General features: G+C 42.7%; 1 protein-coding gene across 6 annotated transcripts in view; it reads right to left on the bottom strand.

Annotated features, from left to right (window-relative positions):
• The window catches only part of RAD54L2 (RAD54 like 2), a 72093-nt gene extending 51734 nt beyond the window's left edge, over window positions 1–20359 (bottom strand). For 3 of the 6 annotated variants that reach the window (XM_064454115.1, XM_064454122.1, XM_064454119.1), the window contains exons 1-2: window positions 20233–20359; window positions 11432–11570 (exon numbers count right to left, since the gene is read on the bottom strand). The gene's annotated coding sequence lies outside the window, so the exon portion shown is untranslated. Of the gene's footprint in view, window positions 1–11431; window positions 11571–20213 lie in introns of all 6 variants that reach the window. The other 3 variants (XM_064454117.1, XM_064454118.1, XM_064454116.1) reach the window with 3 other exon arrangements.
• Window positions 20360–23092: the final 2733 nt, after the last annotated feature.

Below are 23092 nucleotides of genomic sequence, written 5' to 3'. Positions count from 1 at the left end.
TGTAGCTGCCACTACTGTTTTATGGCTGAGTTATTCCAACCTGCCCCATCTCGTCTTTGCACACGCATGCGCACCATGCTCAACATTTAATCACTGTAGGAAGGGCACTTTGCAAGAGATAAACAGATTACCTTCTGCTAATCAAAGTTACCATTTGTCTGGACTTTCCAGCTGTCCCACATGAGATCAACCTGTGAGTCTCTTGCCCTGCCACAAAAAGTGAAGCTGCGCCCCAAGGGGTACACCAAAAGAAGGGTTACCAGCACCTAGAAATACAATCCAAATCTGCTGCACCACAGTTAACAACAGAAAGCCAGAGGTCCATACAGTACAGTGCCCTGTTCAATACATGGTGAGGCCAATGAGAAAACAGGGTGGGTTATTAGGTGAAAACACTTCAAAAAATTCCTCTTCCTTACTCAGGGAGGAGAAAAGAGTTGTCATGTTTATCCTACCCAGGAAGTTAAACCCTGCAATCAACTGCACTTCAAATTAACATGCAAGACAGCCTCTCTCATGTATTATGTGTATAATGTCCTGTCTCAAAGATAAAAATAGTTCAGATGTTTTTTGGGCTTTTTAAAGGCAGAATATTTCAGATAGTAAATAAATGCCACATGGTGATGACTGCCTCCTCCTCAGCATGCACAGAACGGAGGTCTCGATGAGGAAACTTCAAGGGCTTGCAAATTTGGACACACTTCTGTTGTCCTCATGGGGTTTTTTCACTCTGCAAAGGTTTAAAATCACCATTTCTTCTTACATATGAAGTTAGAGAGAAATGTGAAAGTGAACTTTTTCCCTTCTGATGGTTTTCCACCACAGGGTCATGCATACCATGAGCCAAATTATTAAGTGAAAAAGCAAACATCAGAAGCTCTTTGCCTGCTATGACACAAGGGATTTAGGTACAGGACATGCTCATTCTCATCCCATACAAATCCCTTCAGAAAGGGCAGGTTTAACACTAATGCTACCATGGTGCTGAATAGTAAAGAGGATTCCATCACCTCCCCAACCTCCAGCCAAGTCCAATATCTGGGACTCATCAAGATTTGTCCCTTAAAGCCTGTTTTGTAACCAAGACTTCACATTGGTTATTGTGGTGCCTGGCCACAGAAACAGGATCAAGCATGCTGGCAAATCACAAGATGATTTGTACAGACAGTTTACTAAAACCAGGTACTTCAAAGTCACTGCTGCATAACACACTTCAGTTTCTACTATATAGTCATGTTTTATGGTAATAATTCCTTTTTTATTATTATTTCTTAATCTTTTTTTATTTGGCTGCAAAACAGCAAAATGCTTGGTTGGGGCCATAAATTTCTCTTACACTCAGCTCACGCAAACACTTCAAACCAGATGCATACAAAGTTAACTACATACATAAAGCATACAGATGGATCACTAAAGAAGTCATGAGTCTCTGCAAGATGAAAGAATCTTGTAACAGTTTGCAAGTAATAACTTGCAATGTTATTGCAAAATAACAATGATTACTTTTCTGTTCAATTTAAAAATCTATTAAGAAATAAACCATGGATCAGTGGGGTTTGGACAATTTGATTCTAACAAACATTAGAACTTATCTAATTTATATTATGTAACATATTAACATCTCTATTCTACATTACCATGTAAAAAACAGTGGAGGAGAATCACTTAAAAGAATATTTTCTTGAAAAAGAGCCCACCAATACTAGTCTAGCAGATCCTCTATATGTTTTTAACACAGCAAACTTAAGTGTTTACTGAAAAATCAACAGGGATTTCTTTCCCACAGTGATAACACCCACAAATTGCATTTAAAGCCATCCTTAACTGATTACTTCATGTTTTAAATCCCTTTTTCCTTTGCAGTATGAGACTGTTAAGACTCAAGCAATACAGTTTTTCAGCTGTGACTCACAGATAACTGGTGGCCACTCACTGCTAGCTGGGAAGGAAGAAAACAATTCTCCTCCTTCATTTCCTCTTGTTCAAATCACAACAAAACTAAGTGGCATTGATCCCCTCTTTAAGTGATGTGTTTACTACAGAAATATTAAACTGTAGAAAGGAAAAAGCAGCAGCCTGTAAAATCATAATTTGGAGAGCATTTGCTTGCTCATCTGAGGAACGCAAGCATGCTTCTCCCCACCCCATGCAAACATTGGCACAACACATCTAGTCTTCACCCACATTTGATGTGAGTATTAAGGAGCCCACTGTGATTTGTGGGGAGCAAGAATTGAGAGGGAAAAAACCCCAGAGATTTAAAAAACACTTCCATATATCAGTTTTGGGAGAGCTGCAGGACCTGGCTCTTTTATTCTCTCTAGGTTAACAATCTCCTTCCTAAAAAGCACCACAATACTAAACACAGCCTGAAACTGGTAGTTGTTCCCTTTGTGAAAGGGGAACCTTCCCTGTGAAACAAAAAACAACAAAAGCTGCTGCAAGAAGGAGTGGGAGAAAGCAAAAAAAACCCAACCCTAAAACCAACGCATAAAGAAAGAAAAGAGAGAGCTAATCCTTCCCCTCTGCTGACACGACAGTGCTGGAACGGAGAACGTGACAATGAACATTACATAAGGCCTGGCTCCCACTGCGATCCCAAACAAAAAGAGCTAGTGCGAGTCAGTGGCAGCATCTGCAAATTACACAACCCAGACTGGTGGCAGCAGCACACACTGGCATCATCCATCAACTGCTGTGGGAACCTCCTGCCACAGGGTCCTTTCTTCCCTGCATTTCAGAAGGGATGCAAGTATACCCTACTGCCAATACCGTCAACATTTTGTAACCTTTAAAGAAAAAAAAACCTGAACAGTCTTCATAACATGTCTAGCACTCACTTCCACACAGACTTTGTAAGGCACTGACAAGCCCTTTACCTCTGGGCAGAGCCAGCAGGAACGGGCGAACTATTTTTATGTTTGTATATTTGTATGTATATAATTATTTGCCTTGCATTGCTTTTAAAGCAACTTTGTTTGATCACATTAAAGTAGAAATTGGCTTCCTGAAAAACAACTCTTTCCTTCAAAATACTTGAAATGTCCTCACCAGTAAACCGCCCTATCTAGAAAAGCGGTTTGTTTTGCACTGCATAAAATTTCAAGCTATCTGAGGTAAGAAGCATGTGATCGGTTTTGCTTCCAGTAATTACTGATACTCATCTGGATTAACACCATTAAAACTGAACAGAAATTTTGTCTCTTACTTCACAGAATTCCCATTTATGTTTTTAGCTCTGGCAACTGCTGTATAAGTGGCACTCGCATTCCCTGCTAAATAAAATGTTGAGAAAAATGAAACTTTCCTTCACTGATTACTGTTTTTGCTTTCAAAGCAAACAGCATTTCAACATAAAAGCCACTTTCAAGTGTGCTTTTACAAGTTTTGCCCATGGTGCTATAAGCTATAGAAAAACAACCAGTACCTGTGAGCGGAGTAAAATCCTGAGAAAAAATTTCAAATGATGGGAAAGACTCAATAGTAGGGCATGGCACATTAGGATTCCAAATTATATTCAAAATATTTTATATAGCAGATTAATTCTGGGTAAGTTTGCCTACCCTGCATTCACAATAGCCATTCTCAAATTCCAAAATACAGATTTGAAAAGTCAGCTCATCGGAGAGGTATGCCAAGCCTTCTCTTTGGCTCGCCTCTTGCCATAGTTTGGGTACTCACAATTCCCACAAGCATGGAAGATCCAGATAACCAAAAGATCCCTCTAGGAGTTTAAACTCTTGTTATACATAGGTGCCAGAGAAGAAGTTATGTAATAAATCAAAAATAAACTACATAAACATAAGCAGTGGAACGGAGAGGAGTGAAAAGGCAAAGAGCTAATCCTTTCTCAAGTAAAGATCAGTCACTGTCACTCTACGAAGACAAGCTACGGCTTTGATCATTGAGATACACTAACATTATGGCTTACCTCCTTGAAGAGTATCCCGCAGAAGGAGACTGATATAGCTAAAAAACAACGTTTTCATCTTTCAAATGAGGAAAATTGCATGTTTTCCTGATACTGAAAGGCCTAGCTGATCCATCCTCTTTTCTCAGTATCACCCCATCCACACACACTTCTTTCTTTGCCTCCCAGAGAAGTACATTTCATTACAGGTGAATGATCCACTGCCTTTGACTGTGTCTCTGCTCAGGAAATAAGCTTTCCCATCAGTAGCGGTCTAGGGCAACCCACCATCCCCTATATGAGACAGACGCCAGTCACATTGTACACTGTCATCAACAGATGACAAAGTAAACACAACTCTTCCTTTGGTCATATGTCTGCATTTCACTACAAAGAGTTGCAGAGGACTGGGAGTTTGTTTTCAATGCCTCATCTTTCTTCCTTTTCAGAACTGGACCTAAAACCTGGCATTTTGGTTTATGCAGTTTTTAGAAAAAGGAAGAATTCAACATGGTTTTGTTCCTCTTTATTTGCTACCCCACCTCCAATGATAATAATTACACTAGTGACGAGAAAGCCTTACTTATGCCACCTACAGTTTACCAAAGAAACCTGAACACAAGCAAAAAAGAAGGAAGAAAACCAAAAAATCCTGAAGTAGGAGGAAATGGAAATAAACAGTTTTGAACTCACATGATATTAAGATGACAATTAGCATATGTTAGACCCAAGTTGCTCCAGTCTGTCAAGTAATCAGACATTAAACTAATTTTTCTCGGATTCCACTGTAGATTAAAAATCCATTTAAGGATTAAAAACTGAGAGAAACATGGGCTTCTTTCAGATTTGCTCCCTCCAACAGAACATTCTGCTTGCAAGGTGTGGAAAAATTTACAGTAAATGCCACTTATAAAGGTCACTTTTCTGCTGGTTTTGAGAACAAAGTCACCAAAACCTGTAGATCTTCGCCTTTCCCATTAAATAGGTCAAAAAAACCCCAGCGACACCAATCCTCATCTATCCTGCACAAATACATTTGTTTTGGTAACACATAGGATTGACACTATAAGCAGCTCACATGGAAAGCAACTGGATGAAATAGCCTCCCATGATTTTGACCTTAGTAACAGAATTGCCACTTTGGTTGCGTTTCGATGGCTCAAAACCTCCCAATGGTTTGGACAGGCCTGCAAGGGAAAAGAACGCAGCTTACTGCCTCTCACCATACAGTACAAACAATCCAACACACTGTTCAGGGGTTCATTTGCATATATACACACAAAACACCCCAATTAGAGATAATGACTTCACAAAAAAAACTGAGCTATGAGTCTTATGATATACATACTGCATTTTTAGCATTAAAAATGTGAGTATATGACTCTACATACTTGAGCTTACTTTCAAAAGAGCTTTAAAAGCAGTACAATGCAAGTTTGACTAAGGAGATATGCAAATATTAACATAAATATAACATACCCTACGGCTCACTGTATCCTTTTGGTAAACATATCCAACTGTCCAGTCCCAACATATGTTAAATAGGACATTTATTACCCTTATGAATGGGCACAAGCATATCCAAAGCTAAGACAGGAAAGTGCATTTGAAAAGGGGCATATTAGGCATATTAGCAAATTATTAAAAAACACTGTAAGGGGAATAAGCACCATGACAGTCACCTACAGAAGTAGCTGCTGGCTACTAGACACAACTCTTTTAGAGTAAAAATGTCACTATCTCCCAAACGTATAAATTCATTTAACTTTCATAAACTCTAGGAATGTCTTCTGTAGTACTGGTTCTTACTGAACAGACAATACTGTCTAGATATTCATACCCATGCAGAATCCAAATGTTATGTTTCCAAGATTCAGAAGCAGAATGATAAAGAGCATTCAGCTGTGATCTTCAAAAAACCATAACCTTTTGAGTATTCTTTCTCTCAAAGCTAAGTGCAAGTTTCAGTCAACTGCTTTCCCCAAGTGACCACTTTTTCTATCAAAACTCATTTAGCATTTGTAAATGCTGCTTGACCGGCTGCCATACCCAGCGAGCAAGTACAGAAGAACCGCAGGCAAGCTAGTTTTTCCAGCATCCTTTTGACATGTTACCATCCCAAGCAAAGGGTACCATATGTTGTAAGAAGTCAACATCCCTACACCCAGGTGCTGATATCTCCCAAAATATAACAGGAACAGAATTTCTTGTCTCATCTCTATTTTTCCTCCTCTCCTCTTGAATTATTAGTTGGATTATTAAATTATTAGTCTTGAATCAAGGTTGCCAAGTCATTTTACTCAAACTCCAATTTGTCTAATGGTAGGAATTTTAGGTCATTGTTGATTTGGGCTGAACTCAGAAATTTGAACAGTAACTATAAATCTTCATTTGATGGGAGTTCTTGGGTACAAATAATAGCATTCTGTAACAGAGAAAAGTAGTTACGTGGCACTTCCAGAGCAGATTTATTGGCAATACCGTAAAATCTCACTCAATTTCATTCATAGTTCTCTCTCTGTTAGGAATGAAGAAGCAAACTGATAAAAGTTAAAGACTTTCTAGAGGATGCACCTTCCCATCACAATAAAAGCTTTTTTTTTCCCTTCACAAAAAGGTTCCATGCTAGCAGCAGAGGCTAACAGCTCTGTATCTCATTCTGTTAAAATAAGCATTTCACTGACCAGAAGTATTGATTGAGTTGAAATATAAGCTCTCTCTTGTTTTTCATGAGTGCTATGGTAAGTACAGGGGGAAGAAAAAGGCACCTCTAAACAATTTTTTTTTAAGGGAGAGTCAGAAAAAAAAATTTCTTACAGAGTCTGCATGACTAAGCAGATCACCCATTACCTCAGTGTTCTCTACTTATTATCTGGGTTTTATTTCTCTCAAATATTTAACTATTGTCATTATAGAATAAACAAACTCTGATCACATAATAAAGGCCTTAGCTACTCACATTCCTTGGAGGATGGGATGTGAGGTTATAGTGGACAGAAACTTAAAAATGCTGGCTAGGGTAAATATTCCTATGCATTGTCCAGAGTTAAGAGCTCCCTCCTCCTCCCCCCACCCCAAAAAAATAAAAATAAAAAAACCAAACACATACAAAACACCACAACCCAAAACAAAAAAAAAACCCACCAGCTTCCCCAGGAAATTCTCCTCCAAAGATAACAGGACCACATCCCAGGACTGAGTGAGAAAACAGAAAAAAAATCTCTTCTGAGACAACAGCTTTTCCCCAAATATCTTGTCTCAAAAGCAGCTAACTCCTTCAACCCCAAACCTTCACTATTCATGCAATAGTCATCTTGCCATCCAGTTTTCAAGACAATTGCTTTACCCTGTTTAGAGCTTGCAGTACACTTCATACACTAAGGGTTGAAAGGCACTGATTTTTGTAAGGTGTATTTTTTGGCCCTGCTCCCTCAATTTGTTAACACCTATGGACAAGAAATTTAAAAGCCAACCGATGACCCCACTCCTACAACATCTTGATCTGGGCAGATATTCTTTGTTTCTGCTATCTTCCACACCCCAACATCCCCTGCAAAAACAATCTGACTTTTCTTATTTCCTGTGCCCAGAAGCTTGTATTTGAGGTTGCTGAGTTGCACTCCACAACCCTGGCATTTTTTTTAAGGAATATACAACTCCTGCACTACTTCTGGAAAGAAGCCATAGCCAGCCACTTTTTCACACAAGTGTTAAGTAGCAATGCTGCAGAAGTAATCTAAACCTCTGGACAGTCACATTACACTACAAATGCTGTTTGTTCTGCTTTCATCAGCAAGTGATGCAAATAATACACACAAAGACTAAATAAAAAGAGAGTGATAAACAGAAGATAGCAACAAAAACCTGATGTTAATCCCTCCAATTAGAGAGACAGTGACATGTCCTGACATTGACAGACAGTTTTCAGATTTCACAGGCACCAGAAGGGTAATAAACATTTGGCCTTGATTAAATTACCCATTTTCCCTCTTGCTGACTGCAGCTTCTCAGGCTTCAGACATGCTCTCTGCAGCAGCTGTTCTTTCCCACTAGCACACCACTCCCATATTGTGCCACTACAACTATCTGTACAGCTGGACAGCAAACTGATTCAGTCAGAAAAACAACCTGGAAGTAAATTTCAGTTTCCAAATGTAATTTACTATAAAGTTGCATGAACAGCTGTGCAGGCACAAAGGAAAAACAGTCAGAGGGTAGAAACAAGCAGCCCTGGGTATAGCCTGACTGAGCTGGCATCAATGTCCACACAGGGCCATGGTCTTAGTAGCTGGAATGCTGCTCCAGTACAGGGGACAGACAGCTTTTTGATTTGAAAAATTGAGATGGTTCTTGTGACAAGGCTCCCTTACCTTCATGACAAACACCAGTCAAAAGGATGGTGCACATATCCCAGGTGAGACATGAACGTTTGTATACTTAATCCTCTCAGTTGTCTCTTTTTTTAAATAGTCATGGCATCACTATGTGGTTTGTGTGTAGAGGTATCTATTTCTGAAGATTGTTTTTTTTTTAATTGAAAAATCAATGCAATTGCCAAAGGGCAAAAGTACCATAAAAAAAATCATGCAGGTAGACATCCTTGCTACATGCATCTCTCTCCCCATAGCATATACTTTTAAACTGCCCAGAGCTCAACACAAAATACCAATAGACATCCTCATGTAAGTCCTTAATGTTTATCATATTTAATGATAGACTCTGTGAACAGGTCCTTGCAGTTACACGTGTATACTAGCATTAAAGGGGCAAAGAAAGGATAACGCTGTGTTCCGGGGAGCAGGAAGATAAGCTGCCCTGACCTAGAGAAAACAGTAACTAACACTGACAGAAATTTCTCTATGTCAGGGCAGGTCCTCTCCTAAATGCACTCAGGCAGGACTTGTGAAAGGAACACCTCTACGTGGTGACAAAGAGAAGTGATGCAATCTGCACCAGGAGAACAAATGGGTAATTTCTTTAACCTGATGAAGAGGAATTTGCTTTGGCTGTGATGCCCTTGCCTGAGATCAAGGGCTAAATTTTAGTACCTGAATAAATCACTTCCTTCAGTCTTCTACCTTTCTTTGTTTTTATGTTCTGTCTTATTATGTCTGGGATAAGTAAATATTCCAGACCTGTCCTAGAACACAGACCTCTTCCCAAGATCTTCTGTAGGGAATCAATATTTTATTTTATTCTCAATCTCAGAAAACTTCACTTTGCTCCCAATCTACACTATACCTTGCTGCCTGCTTAAAAAGCATACATTGCTTTTCCTGGCATACACTGCCTTCTCCACTTGAGGACTAACCTTCTCAAAATAGCAGGGCCCCCCAACCGATCCTATGCAACCAAGGGCCACTGTGGAGTTCTGGCCATAAGTTCATACTGGTATACATAGCCTCACATGCATGTCCACTGCTTGCTTTGTGCTTGTTTCACTCAACACGAACTTCGCCCAAACTGCTCAAGGGGGCATAACCATCCTTGTCATGAAGTTCTAAAAGCCTTCTCTCATCCCTTCTCCTGCTAGGAATGAGGTTGCCACTCCAGAAACTGCAAACTTTTGGTCTCCATTTTCTGACAAAGGCCACAGGTAACCCCTTCCACATTTTACAACCTCATACTAAATAAAGTTACAGACATGTGAAGATATGGGTGAGGAGAGAAGAGACAGGTCCCCTCAGCAGCCCTGAGAAAGACACCTGTCTGGTACAGGATGTAGGAGGAGTTCCAGCATAGTAGGACAAAAATGAAGTAGAAAGTAATTAAATCTTTATCTCCTGAGTTCTACAATCCTTTCCCCCATCCCCAAAATCTCATCCAGGCTCCTGGACAATTAAATCTGTTCCCCCTCAATCTTCCCTGACATAAATAATGAGAGAGGCGGAGTTAGCTGATAACACTCCACTCATGGGGAGCAGCAACATGAAACTGATGGGACTTCACAGAGGAACAGCAAAAAATTGTTTGCTTGCCCTCTGCCCCACCCTTTTTTATTGTGCTTTTTTATTGTCTAAGACATTAGACACAAATCAAAGAGCGACCCATGAAGAAAACAATCTAGAATCTGTAAGAGTTCAAAGAGCCCATAAAAGGGTAGGCTGGAGTTGCTTTTGGCTAGCATATTACAAATACAAACTAGCTAGCCAAGGCGAGATAGAAATATTATTTTTGTTCAAGGAAAAGATATCAGAAATTTCAACTTTCAGATCCATTTTCTGCAAGGTAAAGGTGAGGGGGGTTTTATAGAGTTTTGTTATGCTGAAGTTTAAAAGGAAGATTCATTATTTCTGGAAATGTAAAAAGAGTGTCTAGAAAAACAGGGGCTGGTTGTAGCAGTCTGGAGTTTCCTTAAGGAAATCAGGAAAAATTTTTAGCTAAATTGCAGCTTCTTCATTTTCGTCTCTCACTCTACTCCAATTCTCGTAGTGCAACTTTTCCACAATAACAACAGTTGTAGTTAAAGCAGCAAGACTTGAAAAACTAGAGAATTCCATTAAGAGTACATGACAGTACATTGTAAGGAACACTATATTCCAAAATATTTTAAAACTGAAGGACACCAGCAATAGATTTCAAAACAGAAGGGTCATTACTTTCAGAATCATTCTAGTTCACAATGATTACCTTCAAGACAAAAAAAGAGAAAGAAGCTTTGTGTCTGCCCAAGTCTTGTCTGCTGTGGAGGCTGACAGCCCTCCAGAATGACATACAGAGCTCAAAAATGTTGTCTAGACTATGATTATAACTCATCATTGCTGCCTTGCTCTTGCCAATCACCAAAAGCTCAGGGCTACACAACAAATTATATTAACTCTCCAAAGCTTGCGTTTGAGGCATGAGACCCCAAGCCAGATGAAAGACTCCACCGGCCTTTCAGTGATGCAACTGCCTGCAACAGCCACAGGCAAGGACAAAAATGCACACATGGGAAAGGACTTTCTAACTTGAAACACTCCTAGAGCAGAAGCAATTGTAAAGAGAAGCCACAAGATGGCTTCTTTTTGTTTTTTAAAAAAGGAGTCATTGTAAGACTGCAAGAAACTGTTCACTTCTAACAACTTCCGTGTCTCTCTCTCTTTACCATCTTCTCTTTGTCAGCAAAATGGGTCAGACAAGACAACAGCAAGGAGAGCGAGAGATTAAAACGGAGAGGCACACCCCCTCCAACAGGCAAGAAAATTCAAAGATTAAAATATAAACAGCTCCCCTCAACAAAAGAATTTTATCTCTAAGTCTTCCTGCACAGGACATTCCAAAAGTGCAAAGAAAACAATGTAAGGCCCTGCCTGTCTTGGTGAAATAATAATATAAGCAACAGAAAGGGAAAGGTAGTACTTGGCTGGAAAATGCTCTGAGGAGGTGACTTCTTCCAGCAGGACAGTCTCTTTTAGTGATAAGAAAGTAATTTGTTATAGCACCTGCCCTTCCCCAAAACCAGAGCTACTGAACATACATATTACGTCTGATATTTGCTGGAAAGATCTTTTCTGCACAATAGCTGTCCAGCATACGCACCCATTTCCTACCGAAGTCGAGGGAACACCTGGGGAAAAGGCCATCTAGCAGCAATCTGCCACAAGCAAAGCATCCAGCTCCTGCAGGCTGTATTTCCCACGGCCCTTCCTCCGTTCACATGACTGGGCATGCACTCGTCCTGTGATGGGGAAAAGATCAAGATGTCTGGAAAGGTGCCTACCAGGAGTAAGCTGCTGTCACGACTGGCCTAGTTCCCATCACACTCCCAAAAGAGTTTAAGAGAACATCCCAAACCAACTATCCTTATGAACCCACAGGCAATCATCTCCATAACAGCCAAGGCAGGAGAGGACTCAGCTTTTTTTTTTCCTCTCTACGGCTTTCACCACTTTGACAGATAGGACACAACAGAAACCATTTCTTTTGGTGGATGAGAAACACGCTGATTTCATAGCAGCAGAGAAACAAGACACTGCATCCTTATGCATTCATACTCAAAACTACCTCTGCCACTATGAGCATGCACAATTTCTTCCCCCAATTAAAAAGGAATTTTTACAGAATGTAATGACTTAGCCCCCAACACTGACAATATAAAGTTTACCTCTCACTACCGGTGAGTAGACTTCTTAAGACAGTGTTATCAGACTTTTGAGGAAAAAGACTGGGGCAGATAATCCAGTTTGTTCAGGAAATGAAACAGCCATCTCTGTCCCTCCCCATACAGCCTCTTCCTTTCCCCGTCCTCAAAAATGACAGTGCTTCCCAAAAAAAAGGGATCACAAACATTTGATTTCATTTAAGTACATGGTTCATACAAGCACATTTAGTCCCTTGACAGAAAATGTATACTTCATATATTTAAAGGAGTGCTATAAATGAACAACTATCATAATCAGATCATTTGACTAACTCCCAATTGGGCAAGAAGAGAGACCTAGTCTGAACACAACTGGGCGAGATCTGTTTGGCATGCGCAAATACTCCTGTACTTGCATGGTGGCATGTACACTTGTACATTTACACATACATGTAACAGTGTACACATGCAAATACTCCTCATGCATATCTTTCAAGTGATATTTCATCCTGACTTGATGACTTCAAGAGATGGAGACATCCTAATTGCCCTTAATGGTTACAAGCACCTTCCTAATGCCTTCAGTTGTTAATCACATTCATTGTTAACAATCTGAGCCTTTCTCCTAATTTGAAATAGTCTTTTTAACTTCCAGGCACTGGCTGCTATCATATCTTTTTCCACTAAATTAAAGAGCCCATTGCTACACAGCCTATTTTGCCCAAAGAAAATTGAGAAACTTTTAAATACCTCACGATAAGCTAAACCAATTGAGTGGCTTGAGAAAAAGTTTTATGAGTGACTTAATCACCCAAGCAACATTGAGCACTACATCATCTTTGCTGCCTTTGAACATCTCTTAAAAAAAAACAAACATTAAACCTGGTCAAAATATTCCCAAACCGATTTCACCACTGTCCTTATTCAGTATTTCCTGTTACTATGGATGCACATCAGTATTAAAAAAGTAACTACCTTATTTTAGTAGCCCTCATATCCACAGCATTACTCTGAGGACTCACATATTGCCATACACCCGCTCTGTTCCTGCCATTGTTTGCAAGGTCACTGGTTTCTGGAAGCACAATTCTTTACTCTAAGCCTACACTCTTTCCCACAACATGCATAATTCTGTGCTCCAGCTCTATAAAAACATATTTGACCATATTAGACCCAGTTACCCAAACAATTAAGAGGACACTGTGCAGCTGCCATTCCTTCTTTATGCTTCACCACTCAGCACAACCTTTACATAGCCACAAATTTGATCAGCTCTAGTTTCATATTTTCTTCCAGGCCACTGATCAAAATACTACAAAGCACTAGACTACTACAAATCCCTGAAAGAGCCTCCATTCATAGTTTGTTTCCCACCTCTACTATTTTTAATCTAGGTTTTGACTCATTGACCATACATGAAACTATATCTGTTGAACAAGATTCACTTTTCAACAATACCCTCATTGATTAGTATTAGAGGAGGAATGGGAATATAATTATCACACAAATCCCATATGTAAGTATATGTTTGATACAAGAGCTTTAATTAAATTTTTTTTATCTTCCAGAGCACTGACACTCACCTTCCATGTTGTAGTTTCTTTTACTTCACTAATTTTGAGTAAATCCTACCACCAGCCCCCTGTAATCAATTCCTTTTTGAGTAACATCCTGTTTTCCAAGCTGACTCAGCAAGCTGTACAAGCACCTCCACCCCACAGTCCCTTTTCAGGCTTTTGCAAGTTCACAGATTTTCTTTGGTTTGGGGTTTGGCTGGTGGTTGTTGTATTAACCTTTGGGTGCAACACATAGATAGAGCAATTCACATCAAATCAATACACTTAACCTATTCCAGATTAAACAACTCCAAATATAATAACCCACAATTAATTGCTGCTGATATCCTGGATAAGACTCGAGTTTCTTGGAGGATGGAGAAAATTTTTCATGAATTATCATGTGTCTAAAACTTCATTTCCACAGTTCTGATGGGCTAGAAAAGCTTTTCTCACAAGCAAAAGTTTCAGGTAAAAATTTTCATTGTTAGGGGAAGAAAGTACAAGTCATCATTATGGGGCAGGTGCCCAGAGAGGTGGTAGATGCCGCATCCCTGGAAACATTCAAGGTCAGATTGGACGGGGCTCTGAACAATGTGACCTTTGGAGGTACCTTCCAACCCAAACTATTCTATGATCCTATATTACCTCCACCACGTTGCAGTTGTTTCCCATACTGTGCTTGTCCTACAAACTCTTTGTACCTTATCACCCATATTGGCTAAGTAATGGAAAGGTTTTGTAGTTTCTGTTAACCATTTCTGCCCTTGTATAGCTCTAGTTCTTTGTTAATTAGATCAAGCTAGCTTTCCACAGAGAATGCCAGAGTAAAGTTATCTGCCTTTAATTTGCCAAATTGCTACAAAACCCCTCTAATGCTTTTGTAAGTTTAGTGCCTCTCTTAAGGCTATCTTGTTATGTAAAGTGCATTGTTTTGCATGTTAGGCCTCTAACACAGTCCTCCTCACGTTCAGCTTAAGTTTCAATTAATTTGTAACACAAGAAAGCATGTGGGTATATTGAGCTTTTCCAACTTTGATTTTCTACTTATCTGCCAGCAAAAGTCCACCAGCACAGAACCAGCTACAGTGGCAGAAGATAGCTTCTGTTAATATGCTTAATCCTTGGTGTCATGGTTTAACTCCAGCTGGCAATTAAGCCCCACACAGCCACTTGCTTACACCCCCCACAGTGGGATGGGGGAAAGAATCAGAAAGGTAAGAGTGAGAAAACTCCTGGGTTGAGATAAAGACAGTTTAACAGGTAAAGCAAAAGCTGCACATGCAAACAAAGCAAAACAGGGAATTCATGCGCTCCTTCCCATCAGCAGGCAGGTGTTCAGCCATCTCCAGGAAAGCAGGGCTCCATCACACGTAACAGTTTCTTGAGAAGACAAACACCATCGCTCTGAATGTCTCCCCCTTCCTTCTTCCCCCAGCTTTACATGCTGAGCATGACACCATATGATATGGGATATCCCTTGGGTGGGTTGGGGTCAGGTGTCCCAGCTGTGTCCCGTCCCAACTCCTTGTGCAACTCCAGCCTCCTTGCTGGTGGGTGGGGTGAGGAGCAGAAAAGGCCTTGACTCTGTAAGCACTGCTCAGCAGTAACAGAAACATCCCTGTGTTACCAAGACTGTTTTCAGCACAAATCCAAACCATAGCCCCACACTAGCTACTATGAACAAAATTAACTCTATCACAGCCAAAACCAGCACACTTGGCTAGAAATTTCAGTTTAGCAGTAGACAGCGTTTTGTGCTAGGGTATTGCATCTACTAAAGCTTCTACCAGTACCACTGCATGTGCACATGTAGAAGAGGAGGAGGACAAAGTCACATCAAGTCACATCAGCAAGAAGCTGGTTCAACTCATCAACTCTCCTCCTTTTCAAATAGGTGTTCAGGAAGCTAAAAGTAACTGCACTTTGCAGCTCAAAAACTCCTCCTAGGATTTAGGACAGTAGTAGTAGGCAGAGTTTATAATGTTTGAACACTGTACTCCATGTTTATATTACAAGCCACACTGATAGCATCTAACATTTCATCAGCCTCATTTTGAAGCAACTAGCTAAAAGTCTTTCCCCTAAGATTTCTGCATTCTTGAATGACATCTTCAGTCATGAGGTTATTCAGCACTTTTCTTGAGCACAGAATCAATACTTTCTCCAGACAGGTGCATACCAGCCTTTACGTCTTCTCTGATGTTTGAATAATCAACTCTCACTAATACCCAAGCTGGTTCATTCTTCCTTTCTTTGTTTCTGCATGCAAACTTGCAGGTACATGTGCAGAACAGCAGCTTTGGGACATGCTGACAGGCTATCACAGAGTGCTTCAAATCACTGCTCCAACTTACACATTTTAGAGCATTCTGAAAATGCTGTTATTAAATTTAAGTGATGTAATATTTTCCACACACACCCCCCTTCCAGTGAGTTCTTGTTACCTTCAAAATGCCACAAGATTTTTGGAGGTGTCAGACTGACCCCAACTCTAGCATTACCACTGAGCAAGAACAAGATTTAAATTATCACAGCTGATTTGAGATTACAATAGCACTGAATCAGTCTTGCTTGCAGGACTGAACCGGCATTCTGCTATTCCACTTCAGACTTAAAATTGGGTCAGTGGTATGTCTGTCCTTGAAGAATTTCTAAAAGCCTATTTTGTACACTTTGAGATATTCTTCAAAGTAACAATCCTTGATAAGTTTTATATCTGCATGGCTGAGGACAATATACTCTTTTTCACCCCTTTTTTTTCCCCCAGAACTTGTTTCAACTTCAGATATATAAATGGTGTTAGCAAGTATGTGCAATTAGCATTTGCTGGTTATCACACATGAAATACTGATCATTAACTTTCTTAGTACTACTTAGAATGGGAAGTCACCAGCTAGCTAGTTTAAAAGAACAATGACTATTTTAAAAAACCACCCCAAAACACCAAAACCGCAACATAACACCACCATCACATTCTCAAAAGTCCAACCAGCTTCTAAAGGTGCCTGTTCAACAATTTTCCCCCTCTCATGGCTACCTGTAATTCCACCTTTTTCCTTCTCATAGTGTCTAATGACACTTGGTTTCATCAACTAATTCTGCCCCTTTTTCAAACAACAAATGGTGTTACTTTATTATTCCCCTTCATCTTTAAGATTCTGTTTCTTAATAAGCATAAAACCCTAAAAGATAAACTTAAGGTTTCTAAAAGTTAACAAGAAATTAAATTTGCACTGTTTCAAATTACCTAAATATCAGATTCTATACATGCTATTCTGCAAGTCTGAATATTGATTTCTACTACTTCTGTGTTGGTGCAAGTACTTAACACCAGCTTGGGGGGCAGGGGTAAACCACAGGTCTCTATAAATTTTCATTTTTCTATAGATAAAAATGTTGCTTAAACACAACAAATTCCTGTCCTGCAATGAGCATTCTCTGAAACAAACGCAGCTGTAATTAACTTAACATACTTGACAATCAGGAAAATATTATGTAGAAATTACTTTGCATAAACTGAAAACACGTCTTAAAATTATATCTGTACCAAGTACCTAGGAATATCAAACGGCACTTAACCTCTGCAGGAACTAAGTTCTACAGAATTAAGTTTAAAATATGGAACTTTGTTAGCAGAGAATATTTATCCTACAAGCTATTACCTCTCAAAAACTTCTAAGCACCTGAAGGAAACAAGTTCAAAGAAATTACACAAACATAATTGCACTGCAACTACTGCATTCTTAAAAATATTGTATCTAAACATTTAATTTAACTCATACCCATAAACAACACTATTTGAAATAGAGTCTGGATTATAATTTGATCAAATGGGATTCAACTCGATCCTCATGGGAAAAGTCTCACTCCACTGCCACTCCCTTCTTAGCGTAGTAACCTGATAGATCTCGAAGAGGTACATGAAACATTGTAATTTTGAGTCGAGGCAACGCAACAGCAGGAGGCACAACCCATCAAGGTACGTGTGACAGTAGAAGAGTTAGGAAAGGCCAGGTAGCCAACAGTCACCACTAGCAACAACTGGAATGTATGCGAAAGGATGGAAAAACTACTGCTTAGTGCTGCAGAAGGTGTGATTTGATGCGCATGTGCATGTACACATATACATTAACAAGGCTCTTTTCAGAGATGCATGGCAGGAGGATGAGACACAACGGTTGCGTGCATGTGTATACAAATACATACATGCACATGCACCCACAAACACAAAATGTGTCTACCCATGGTGGACAGCAAGCTAAACATGAGTCAGCAATGTGCCCTGGCAGTGATGCAAGCTAACGGCATGCTGGGCTGTATCAGCAGGAGCACAGCCTGCCCGATCAAGGGAAGAGATCACTCCCTTTCACTTGGCACTTTTCAGACCCATCTGAAACACCATGTGCAGTTTTGAACATCCCCAGTACAAAAAAGACACAGATAAACCAGAGTGAGTTCAGTGGAAGGCTACCAAGACTCTCAGGGGGATACAGCACTTGCTGTGTGAAGGGAGGTTGTGAGAGCTGCAGTTGCCCGAACTGGAGAAGAAAAGGCTTTAGGGAAGCTGACAGCAGATCTCCCATACCTACACAGAGGTTATCAAGACAACAGAAGGCTGTGCACAGGCTCTGCATTGAGGTGTGCAGCTGGAGGACACAAGACAAACTGCAACAGTAGAGGCTGTGATCAGATCTAAAGAAAAGGTTTTCCCCCCATAAGGACAAGTCAAGCACTGCAACAGGAATGCAGAGACTGATTAATCTTTGTCTTTGGAGGGTTTAAGGCCTGAATAAACAAAGCCCTGGTCTGAACATGGTGTTGATCCCACTTTGGGCAGCAGGTTGGACTAGACACCTCCTGAGGGCCCTTCCAACCTGAATTATTCTGTAACATCAACTTGGATCCCAGAGAACACTATAATAGCCTGTTAAAATTTTTCTATGCCAGATTATACCTTTCAAATCTCCACTAAAATGAAATCACTATTAAGATGGGACAGAAAACATGTTTTGTGGTTCTCCTCCTCAAAAGAGCACACATGTTCCCATCCAGGATCTGCAATACTCTTGAATATCAAAATTGGAATTTCAAGAGATTTTAGGGATGCAAAAGTTACCAGTTGCCCACATGTAGTACAAGTGGAACACAGGGGCTAAACATTCAGCTTTTTTTCTGGGAGGATAAGGTGGTATTCTGTCTGAGGCAGCGTTAACACAGAAAACAACACACATCCACAATAGCTCTTCCTTAAAGCAGCAACTGCATTTTTCTTGAATATTTCGCATTCGGCACCTACCATTAATGAACAACCCCTATATTCTGGTGCTCATAATGTCACAGGATAAGAAGCTACATTGTTCGCTCTGTACATTCATGATATATACCTTCATACCTGGGGAAAGAAGCCTCCCTTAGCAAACCAAGGCTACATCAGAGCTCCCATCAGAAGCACCTGCAGTGGTCTAAGCAGTTTGTTTTCATCCCTCTGCTGGGTGCTACTCCCCCTAGAGCAGAACTACCAAAACAAAGGCTGATTATTCTAAACTAATTGATTTTGCATTGAAGCAGAGAGCACTGACAAGGTCAATTACTCTAAGGCAGGGAGGGGAGGAGTTACCACCTTCAACCAGGCAGCAGGAACATCTTAAACCAATACAGAAGTTTCTGCAGCAATTTCCTATGGGCTAAGTGATTATTCACTAGACACGATGCTTGGATAACCATACAAAGAACATCCAACGTTAAGAAAGTTAAAAAGACAAGCAAATGTGATAATTAACATATTATTAACACAAAAAGGGGAAAAATAGGTCCAATATTTCCTTTTAAAGATTTGTTTTTCAACAAAAATCCCTACCTGCACATCGACTAAAGTGGCAAACTGAGAACTTTTTAAAGCACCAGTTTTGTACAAATCGCTGAAGGGGCAGGAGTGGAAATCAATTAATTTTATGAGTATCTTTACAAACGTAAGCACCAAAACATCCAGTCACCAATGTAACCACCAACAAAAGTTGCCCGTAAACTATTCCATGGAGGGAGAAGTTTAAAAAGCCGTGAGACAGGACCAAGCGAGAAGAGGTAACAGCTCAACAAACCGAGCCTTCTCCCGCCAAAGCTCACCAACAAGTCTCATACAGACATCAAATTATTACTTTGTGGCAGATACAGCCCACCCCACCCCCGTCGGCCCGCCCACGGACCCCAAAAGCAGAAACTGGCTTAGGCCCCGAGGGGCGGCGCACACCGACCAAAACTCGGCGGGACGCTGGGGGAGGCAAGCCGCGCTGCCCCGCCGGCCCCGAAGCCCGGGCTCGGCGATCCCGCTCCCACGGCAGCCGGCGGGGCCCGGGCGGATGGGTGCAGCCTCAGGCCCAGCCCTGCAGCCGCGCAGCCCCCGGATCCCACACCCCCGACCCGGGCCCTGCGGCCCCAACACCCCCGAGACCGGACGGACGTTCCCCCGCCGCCCCCGCCCCGTCCCCACCGGGCCCGGCAGCCTTTACCCCCCCCCCCCCCCCGTTTGTCCCTTCGCTCCCTGCCACAGACCGCCCCGGACCGGGCGGCCGTCGCCCCCACGCCGCTCCCCACACACCCCCGGCGGGACGGGCGGGTGCGGGCCTCCGCCGGCGCGCCCTTTCCCGTCCCCCCTCCCATTGTGATGGCGGCGCCCCCACCGCACCGCGCCTCCGAGCTCTCACCGAGGCGGGGGGCTGCGGGGCGCGGCGGGCCCCGGGAGCTGGCGGCCGCCCACCCGCCTCCGTCCCGGCCTCGGCGCTCAGCCGCCGCTCAGGGGCCGCATCACCCGGCGTCCGGCCCCCTCCACCCCCCCACCGGAGCATCCGCAGGATCCCCCGGGCAGCAACAGGCGCCTCCGCCGCAAAGGTTCCGCAGGGCGGAGAAAGGTTCCCCCGGCCCCAGTGGAGGGAAAGGCGGCGGGGACGGGGCGCCCCGGTCCTGAGGGAGCTCCGCTCCCCTCGGCGGACATTGGGGACTGCTAGCCGCGGGACGGGGCTGCTGCGGGCCCCATCCGCCTCCCGGGCAGGTCCAAGGGTCCCAGTAGCCCGCCGCGGGGCTGGGGCAGGTACAGGTGTGAGAGGCGCCCCGGCCGCCTCGCTCCCCACCGGGAACCTCGGCTGTTTCTGCCGGTGCCGTCGACTGCATGGAGCCTGAGGGTACCCTCCCCGCTCCCGCCGCGAGATGCTGTTAATTAGCCAAAGCGTCCCGTGATAATTAAGGCTGAGAGGCCTTAGGGGGTCTCTCCTCCAGCCTCCCGCTCAAGGTAGGGATGATACGGAGCTCAGCTCTGGGCCTTGTCCTGTCAGGTCTTAAACCCCCCTATGTATGACACTCCATCAGCTTCCAAGCCCCCACTCCAGCACTGGACTTCATCACAGAAGAAAACTTTTCCCTCATATCCAGTCTGATAAAAGACCCATTTATGTTTACAACTGCTGTTCCTTATTCTGCCACAAACCTGGCTCTGCTGCCTCCACACCTTGTTCATCAGTACTGGACATCCACCACTGAGTCCAGCCAAACCCTTCTCCAGCTCAACCCACCCAATTCCCTCAGCCTGTTGTGTCCCAACCCTTTCACAACCTCTACAGGACTCGCTTAAATTCATCTCTATCACATACTTGGGGGGCATCCAGAATTGCACACATCATTTCAGATGTGATCTAATGAGCACTGAGTGAAAGAAAGCTCATCGCTGGCCTCCACCAGATGGCAGCGGTCCCACAGACACGGCCCAGCATGCCGATAGCCTGTGTCGCTACCAGGGCACACTGCTGACACCGCACTGAGAGTGTGCTGTTCACCCTGAGAACAGCAAGAGCCTGGCATTTCCTTTTGTTAAAATGAATAAAAGAGGAAAAAGACCAGTGGAGAAAGTGCCTGTCTGGTTCCCCAGGCCGGTACTCAAATATCCAGAGCATGAAAAATAAAAGTGGGAGACTAGTACCTGGCTCTGGATATGTAGTGGCAGCCTGGACATGATCAGTGTAACTCAAACCTTGGTCCTTCAAAGGTGTCCTGGGTTTCAGGGAAGCCAGAGCTGATCCAGAATAAAAGAACCATAACACCACAGAGCCATCTCACAAACAGTGTGCCCCTGGGGACTTTGCAAAGGCATGAGGTATCACCAAAAGCCTTTACCCTCCTCCCCACCTAGACACATCCAAATCCTCCATAGGACCTTCTTCTGTTAAACCTGACATGAAATTCCAGGTTTTCCTTCCCTGCCCCAGCCTGTCACACAGGGGAGACATTGAGAGAGGGATTACAGCAGAGGCCTCAGAGACAGAGTGGAACAAGTGCAAGTTAAAGCAAGCAGAAGAGCCCCCAGCACAGTGGTGAGGAGTTCTCATTGGCTTTTATTCCACATTACAACATTAAAAAAAAATGCTGTGCTTCAGGCATGTGCTGCACAGTAGCATTGACAAGCACAGTCCAGCTAAGGACAGCTGCTTCAGGGGCCACTCTTGTAAGCACTCCAGCAGCTAAGACCTTCTCCTTGTTTCTGTGAAGTTAACTAAGACAGCTAAAACAGACCTAAAAAATTATTCTTGGCTTCTGCAGATGTATGACCACTATCTTTCAAAGTAAATGAATCTTTGCAATTGGACATCCATGCTGTCTGGTGATGTGTTGGGCTGGGTTTGACACAGGCAAGCTGCCTGCACAGTCCTGCTGCAGTGTTTGCCCCCTTCAAACAGCTCCACATCACTCATGCTTTCTCAGCAGGTAGCTCACACTCCAGGCTCAGGACACCCACTTTCACCACAGTGAAGGAGATGCCACTAAGAACTCACACCACCAACAACATTCAGTCCAAGCAGCAAGTGTGAGTTGTTAGTGCTGGTTTCCAACACTGAGGCTGGAGTTACACCATCCAGACAGAACTGGGGTAGAAAGCTCAGGTGTTATTCCTCAAGGAAACATAAGTACCCTCAAGTCTCACCACACATGGCAGCTCTGGTTCCTTAAACACATACCAGCTGTCCTTTACCATCACTGTAGAAGATAAGGTTGAAGGGGTGACCCCTCCTGGAGTAAGCAAATTAAGAAATGGTCTGAAATCTTCCAAGTGGGACCAGTGATTCCCACCCAACTTGAGTGGAGCAGCCATCCACACAACCCTTCAAGTCCCTTCACAGCCTCTCACATATACATCAACCACTACCAACAGTACTATACAGACAACAAATTGACATGGTTCCTTGGGCCAGTGCCTGACAGCTCACCACAATTTTGTGCCCTCTGTCCTTCCCCTCACATTCTTTGCCTTGAGTGAATACTACTGAGCACCTGCAGCAGGCTTTGCTCTGAGCTGGACAGGCACCAAAACATGGGTAAATTCCCTTAGTGGGGTGTTAGGAATGACCAAAGCAAAGGTATGGGGAGCATTCCCCCTCCCTTGCCAGATTCCTGCTCTAGCCCATAGCAGTTATGCAAGTCTCAGGGCTTACACAGAATCCCTGGCTTCTGCAAACCCAGACAGTGCACAGGCCCAAAGGGAGACCCATAAGATCTGTAGAGCAGTTGATTTTGACCTGG

This window comes from Phalacrocorax carbo, chromosome 6, assembly GCF_963921805.1.
Source record: "Phalacrocorax carbo chromosome 6, bPhaCar2.1, whole genome shotgun sequence".
Taxonomy (NCBI): Eukaryota; Metazoa; Chordata; class Aves; order Suliformes; family Phalacrocoracidae; genus Phalacrocorax; species Phalacrocorax carbo.
Note: the sequence above shows the minus strand (reverse complement) of the source record. Positions and strands in the feature narration are given on the sequence as shown.